Source organism: Halyomorpha halys, unplaced genomic scaffold, assembly GCF_000696795.3.
Source record: "Halyomorpha halys isolate HHAL.00 unplaced genomic scaffold, Hhal_1.1 Scaffold869.1, whole genome shotgun sequence".
Taxonomy (NCBI): domain Eukaryota; kingdom Metazoa; phylum Arthropoda; class Insecta; order Hemiptera; family Pentatomidae; genus Halyomorpha; species Halyomorpha halys.
This window is the reverse complement of record NW_027113357.1, coordinates 42,156-50,195: the sequence shown is the minus strand read 5'-3', so window position 1 is coordinate 50,195 and position 8,040 is coordinate 42,156.

Genomic DNA, 8,040 nt, shown 5'->3' with positions numbered 1-8,040 from the left:
GATTTTGAGATTTTCCAAATAAAAATATTCTCTACATGTTTTTGTCCGCATATATTTCTTTGTGTGTTCCCAACTTTAAAGTAATGTCGTTATTTTTGTTATTAACTTTACTTTTCTCTCTTGTTAAGAATTATTATTTTTCTCTATTTATTTTATTTTAACGTTGTATAAAGTTAGGGGTGTCTTTATACCTCTCCTTAATCAATTGTTAAAAAAAAAAAGTAACTGTTATATCAACCGTATATATATATGAAACAAAAATGTAACTGTAAAGCCTACCAATTCCCTGCAATTGAATTCTACAGGGTCTGAAAATAAATATATATTTTTATTTCAAAAGAGTTGATATTAAAAATTACGAAAATTAGTCCTCGAAATTTTCATATAACAAATTTTTCTATAATTAGAACAATTTCTAAAAAACATCAATTTTAATTTTAAAAAAAGCTTTATCTCTGTTTATTTAGGATAGAATAATTTACAAAAAATAAATTAAAAACAAAATACTGCCAAGTATATTAGTATTGTTACTTTACCATTTATAAAGAGTATGAAGTATTTATTGTTAAACATCTGTCAATTAAAATTTAATTATTTTTAATATGTAAAAATCAATATCAGTATTCACACAACTTTTAAACTAGGTCATAAATCAAAGATCAGTTACGGGGGCATACTTTAAAAAAAAAAAAAAAAAAGAAATAAGTTTTCTTCTTTTTCACTTCAGACACAAACACTTATTATGGTTAATGTGGTTTTAAAACACATAATATGGTTTTACGTTTCAACATCCGTCAAACAATATATAAACAAATTATATATTGGCACCATTTATAGGAGTTGCAAATTTATTTCTATAATTAAAGATTTAGAAAACGATTAATCCAAAATGTTTTTGTATCTTTAAAAAAATAATTAAATTTTTACTGAAGAATAACTTTAATTTTATTTTTTAGCTTCGATTTGTATTTCATTTATTTATCAGTTTCTGATTTATTTATTTGTTACTAGTTTTAAATTTATTTATTTGTTTTTAACTATTCTCGTGCTGTGGTTATTTTATTTAGATTTATTTCTAAAGTATGATACAGTGACGTCATAGGTATATCGACGACAGATGGTCTCTAATTTAGTGTACGAATTCCCCTATCAGCAGCATTTATGTGAGTCTAAATGAGCAAGCAATCTTCTCTCCGCCTCATCTCGTTTGATTTGATCTGGTCCTGGGTTGACAGATGGGCAAATATAGCTGTCACTGTTGATACACTAGATACTCTGATTGAGGTATATACGGTAATCACCAGGTTTATGAACTTTTAAATAGTCAATAGACTTTTTAATTAGGCAATTGTTTGAAATAATTTCAATGCATATAAGGTTTAAAAATATCTGTTCAATTATAGAAAAATAAAATCGTAAGAATTGCAATGGATGCTCCATGGTTTGTAAGAAACAGCCAATTGCATCGGTAATCACAAATAGAGACAATAGAGGATTATATAAAAAAAAAAGTTCCACTCCCAGTTACCTACAGTTACAGGAGCAGTGACCTACAACTTGGGAAACCCAACCTCAACCTGAAGACTGAAGCTTAGGCTGCTGCAGGACATCCTGTTTAAGTTGTACATTCATCAGTTCTGTTATTGTCACTTTATTTTATCTTAATTTATTTTTTCACTTCTTTTTCTTAAATTCACTTTCTTTCTTTTTTTTCTGGTAGAAGTCAATTATTTATTTGGTTAAATCCATAAATGTCATTGTTTTTGTTATCAAATTTACTTTTATCTTTTACTAAGAATTATTGTTTTAATCTATTTATTTTATCTTAATTTTTTTATTAACATTGTATATAGTTAGGGGTGTCTTTTGTATGAGCCTATATCCCCCATAATCAATTCTTAAAAAAAAAGTACCTCTTACATTAACCATGTAAGCCCCACAGGGCCGATTACATAAATAAATTATAGAGAATTAGAACTAGTATACTTACATAATCTATATAAAATGAATCATTTGACGAAAGTGTGGGGTAAGAGCGAAAAAGGCGCATATGAGAGCCGATTAGAGCAAAAGTGGTGTATGTAACCTCCCAATTTTAATCACAGAAGAGGACCTATTTCCTATTTACTTTAAAATACCTAGGGCCAATGTTAGAATTGTACATAATTTGTTTATCTATGTATTAATCTATGTTAATATATATTGGTATTTGTATTCAAATAAAATCGTTTCTGGAGAATAAGGAAAAAAAAACTGCATAAATAATAGCATCTAATATTTATACTTTCCTTTGAAATTATTAATTAGATTAAATGATTTTAAATAGATATTTTAGAAAGGTTTAGAATTATACTCTTGAAACCTTTATTCCTTTTTCTTTTTTAAATCGATTCTCTGATGATGGTAAAAATTTATATCCGAATTTTTTCATAAAATACATATTAATATTTAGCATTATGTTGCATTGTTGAGACATTCTGGATTACACAAACCCCATTTTTGGGAATTATGCAATTTCTAAAATAAACGTGTGTAATATAGAATCAAGCCAAAAAGAAACGAACCTCAGGTAAAAAATCGTTTTATATTTGATTACTTACGTGGCTACTAAGAAGAAAATATGGGAAAAATTCCCCTTAATTTTAGAAATTAAAATTTGGTAAATTTGAGTTACTATTACATCGAGTACTACTAGAAACATTGAGAACCACCGGTTTTATAAAGAATTTGGGGTAGTTGGCGAACGAATCACTGACAGAGGAAAAAGCTAAGTATAACAGTAAGCGTACTAAGGGTCGGCCGAAACGTGGATGGATGGATTGCACTTTGGCCGAACTTAATTTTTTGTTGTCTTTGGCATTGAATTTTTGTTTTATTATTAGTTTATAGAGAGAAATGCTTTATTGACACAAAGCAATGCTGCCCAAATAATGTGAGTAACACACTGCATATTTTTTTTCGTGTTCTAACACAATGAAAAATCAATTAATGGGGTGTGTATAAAAAAAAAAAAAAAAAAAAAAAAAAAAAAAAAAAAAAAAAAAAAAAAAAAAAAAAAAAAAAAAAAAAAAACCGTTTTTTAACCAAATATTTGTACTATTATTTTTTTGATATAAAATACAATAAATACTCCAAGTATAATCCATTGTTATCTACCAAAATTAACCATCTGCTAGCCAATTGCTCGATACCATTCTTTGGGATGACTGTCAAAAAACTCTTGGACCTCAATTTTAACTTCTGCAAAATTATAATTTTTTTGCCTTTGAAGGAAATGGGTATGAAGTAGTAACCCGATTGTGCGAAGTCTGGACTACATGTTAGATGAGGCAGGAGTTCGAACCCATGAAGTTCTTTAAACTTTTCTTTGGCTCAACGGGAAGTGTGAGGACGAGCATTATCTTAATTGGATAAAAACTCCTTTTCGGTTGATTAAAGCAGGATAACGCTTTGACAACTTCGCGTACAATCTTTCTAGTTGTTCGTAGTAAAGTTTAAAATTCACAGAGCACCCATCAGTAAGAAATTCGTGATGAATAACACCTTAAAAATTCCAAAAAAAGCAAAGCATGGACTTTTTTTCAAATAGCCCTCTTTCAGCAACCGGAAAAGTAATTTGACCACGATCTAGCTAATGCTCACGGATATTCACATTTCGCCAGTAAACCCACTTTTCATCACAGGTAGGCAATCTTCCGGTAAAATCTGAAACCAGAAGGGTTATTCAATAAATTTTAACCTCTTAACTGATTGCTAGAGTAGATGACGACTAGCACCATACTCCCTGGCTAGTTCGCTAGTACTTGTGCACGGATTTGACTGATAAGCTTCCTGCAGAATCTCATCAATATCCATTAATGTTCACCCGAAGCACTTCCTTTCTAATGTCGTATCTCCATTGCTAAATATTTCAAACCAACGCCGCGAAGTGCGCTGGTCAAGGGCACCTTCCCCTTCATATTTAATAATTTCACGTGTTGTTTCAACGGCTGTGGATTTTTTCCCAGTAATCCCCTAAAATTACGAGAATTTGGTAGGACACTGTCAGAAGAAACATTCATTGAAGCAAATAACTAAACTGAGGTTTTTTTTGAAGAAGTGGAATGGGATTAAACAAGCGTAGAAAATGCTCTAAAGGGATTATTAAGTATTGGTTAGTATTAAAATATTTATAGTCCTTTGAAATGTGAATTTGATAAAACGGTTATTTTGTTAGTACACCCCATTAAAATAGTTCAATTCAGATCTCAATACATACAATTTTTTCCCATGAGATGTATGAAAATAAAATTACAATGTATTTGACTGTATTTTTTTTTTTTCGTACCCTCCTGTAAAGATTTTAATTGTTATTTAGTACGTACATATAGGAGGTATGCTATATGCATAGCTGGGTATGAAGGATACCTTGGATTGCCTTTTGGCATTATAAGGTTAGGTGAGGGGTCCAATGAAGGTTGTAAACTTGGTTGGCTTACGCTAGTGGATCTATCTTATATATTTGATTGTAAAAATATTTTAATACAGTCATGTCAATGAGGAATGATATATTCACTGGGAGTAAAACAGTTTTTAAATATTTCATCATAATTAATTCATGATTATTCATTAGGAAAACATGTTTTACGAGATTTTAACCATAATCTAAATGAATCCTTGGAAACCATTTCGCTGAAGAGAAACTTGAAAATTTCCCGTCGTTTGAGAACCATCCATTGATGTTAAGATAGGTTTACCGAAACGCTCCTCATTTAGATGGAAAATTTCAAGACCTGTTAGATATTGATCGCGCCTTGCTTTTACAGCTATTTAAATGTCAGAAGTCTGCACGAGTATTTTTGGTTAATCTCGGGGAGGTTGAAGGGTGAAGTTTTATTAAGATCTGAGGCAGGAAATTGAAACTTGGGCCGTGGGTGGGCCGTAAACTAAGTATTCCTGATATAGTTATCCATTGAAGGATGTCTTTCATCTCAGATGAAACGGCAGTAACTTTACTGTAAATAAATAACTAATATTTGTATATCTTTTAAATAAGTAACAATGTTTTAAATATTATATATTAAATGAGTGCGTTTTTTCAACTTGGCCATTGACCTAAGTAGTCTTTTAGTCGGGATAAAAAAAAACAACAAACAAACAATACTTTAATGAAAACTGTGTGTAGTAAACAGTTCAAATTGATGAGTCTGACTGCTAAAAAATAAATAAAAATAAAATATTCGGAGCTCTATATCCTCAAAACTACCAAAAGACTAATCGATCTAGTAGCATATCATTTATAGTAGAGTTAGTTTGCTAAAATATGAGCTATGTTCAATAATTTGCGAGATATATGTTTGTAAAATTAACAATTTAAAACGTAGTAACGAAAAAGTCAGTAGTTAATGACTCTATTTTGGAAAACTATATACCAGAAATCATTCGACATACAAATGTCTGTCAGCAATAAAAATAAAGCTAATGAGGTGTAGATAGTTGACCGTAGATTAATGCTTGAAGAAGTTTGTCGGGTGGTGCGGTCAGCAAAGAACAACATAAATAAACAAAACCATATTTATCCATATTTTGGGCATAAAATAAATAAATATGGTTTTGTTTATTCATGTTGTTCTTTGCTGACCGCACCCCCCGACAAACTTCTTCAAGAAGAAAAAAATAAAGCTATTTCAAGGAACAATAGAGTAGCTAATAATCAGTATTTTCATAGGCTTAATATTTTCCATATAATTTGTCAAAACAAAGTCAAAAAATGTTGATTCCTCAATGTTTAAAAAAAAAAAATAATATCAAATCTCAGGGTTGTCTATTAGGCCTTATATTTTACTCTACTTTAAATGATAATCTATTTTTTTCTCAAATTTTTATTTTTTGATAAATATTACAATCTACTACAACGTTGTTGGGCAATAGGTATAAAACTTATTATTAATAAAACTGATTATATTTATACTAAAATAAAATTACATAAAAATTAAAATAAATGAAAAGATGTAAATAAAAATAAATATACTCTCTATCTAAATATATACAAATAGAAGCAAAATAAACATAATCAAACTATGAACGTGAAAAAGTAAATAAATAAAATAAAATAATAATTACACTCTTATATACAATATTTACTCTATCAACCTGAGGATCCTTGAGCGCACTCTATCCCCTACGCATGAGAGGTAGAGCAAAGCTGTTATGAACCAGTGGAGGTTGAGCAAGTGCACTTAAGCCACAAACATTCAACGATAATCTATTATATTTTTTAGTATTTTTGGTAGTTTTAAGGAATCCGAAAAAAGACTAATTCGAAGGGATGTTTCTAATTCGTCACTTGATTAAATTAATTACTTGATGAGGAGCCGTTTTAGGATCGCCAGAAATGCGTTTACTTTTGGATTCATATGTAGTCACTGTATCTCAGTTTTGGTAAAATTTGAAAAAACTTTTTGTTTTGGCTGACGGTTTAACTGAATTAATATGTTATGGTACTCATCCAACGAAGAATATAACACTGTTTGATTTATTATTATAACTGCTTTGCTATGATGCACTGTTTAGGACTTATAGGCCAAAATAAAAAATATGAAATGACCTAATTCGTTACTTTAAAAATTCAATGACCTAACTAATAAAGGTTTCAGAACCACTAGAAATGCGTTTCAATGTTAGAAGTTATAGAAATTAATTTTTGGAATTATTAGCAGATTTATGTTCTATGAGATAAATTTCTTGCATCGTGCTAATGTACTACTATAAGTGTCTCGCTCGTATCGTGCGTTTAAATTTATTCTTGCTAGTCAATAACTACATAATAGTCAAACAAGGGGATAGTCAATGGTGTTTATAGAAGGCACGTAAAAGGAAAACAGTGGTACATTTTAAGGAAAAATGAAAGGTTAGAGTAACATTAAGAAACAAACCGAAATAAAATATGAAATCAGAACGCCGAACTATTTAATCGAAAATTAAATAAGGAACTAGCAGAGACGCGATTGAAAGAGAAGCGCCAGGATCATCCGGAGTTTAATTATTTATTATCTATCTTAATATGATTCCTATCACCATTGTCTGTAAATAGAGCGCTGAATGTGATATTACACAATAAAATAATTAAATAAAAAGAAAATACGCAACAATCACTTCAGCTAATACAGAAGGTTCATTTTCTACGTACCTTTTATAGGATGCGAGATCTAGTTTCACTGAAGAAATTAAAAAAAAAAAAAGTTTAATTTCTAATTAAAATCACTAATAAGTGATAAAATTAATAAATATTTGATTTAGTCTCACTTTCTTTATTTATGCGCACGGACTGATGAAGGATTGTTTCTGGGAAAGGACTCGCGAGTACAGAGGCAAGCACCATGGAGCAGTTACGATTTATTCATACTGATTTGGTTTCGACATACGCAGGACATGTTTATGCTTCTTTCTCCACCTCGAACGTTCAGAATTCGTGTATGCTAATATATACTGAATAGATCAACACTCACTTGGCACAGTGCCAATCATCCGAGTTACTCCAACAGTTTGGCACCGTCAGGTTACATGTCGTTGCTTGCAAGGTACAAGTCTCTTTCAGACATAAATGATTTTCAGCCTCCCAATGATACCAAGTGTTGTTTTCACAAGCTTTATAACGCTTTCTCTAAATTCCAACCCCTATTAAATTTATGATATAGAATATAGGTGGTAGAATAATTTAGGCACTCTCTGAGTTAGAAAATGGTGGTTATGTGAATTATATGTATATGATGGTTTATATAAAGTGTATAGTTTTTATAATATTACGTATTAAAATAGCTCAGATTAATTTCTTTTATATGTTTTATGTTAATCTAAGCATCCTGAGATAAAGTGTGTTTGACGAATGGAAGTAAATTACTTTTTTTTATTTTATAATAGACATAAGAACCTAACGTAATTCCAGGTTAAGTGCAGAAGAGCTCCTTGCGGATTTTCGAGGCAACGTTATAACCTTTCTTTCCAAAACCTCCCAAAATTTCATTATTTTCATCCAATACTTTATTATCTAGAGGTCTACTG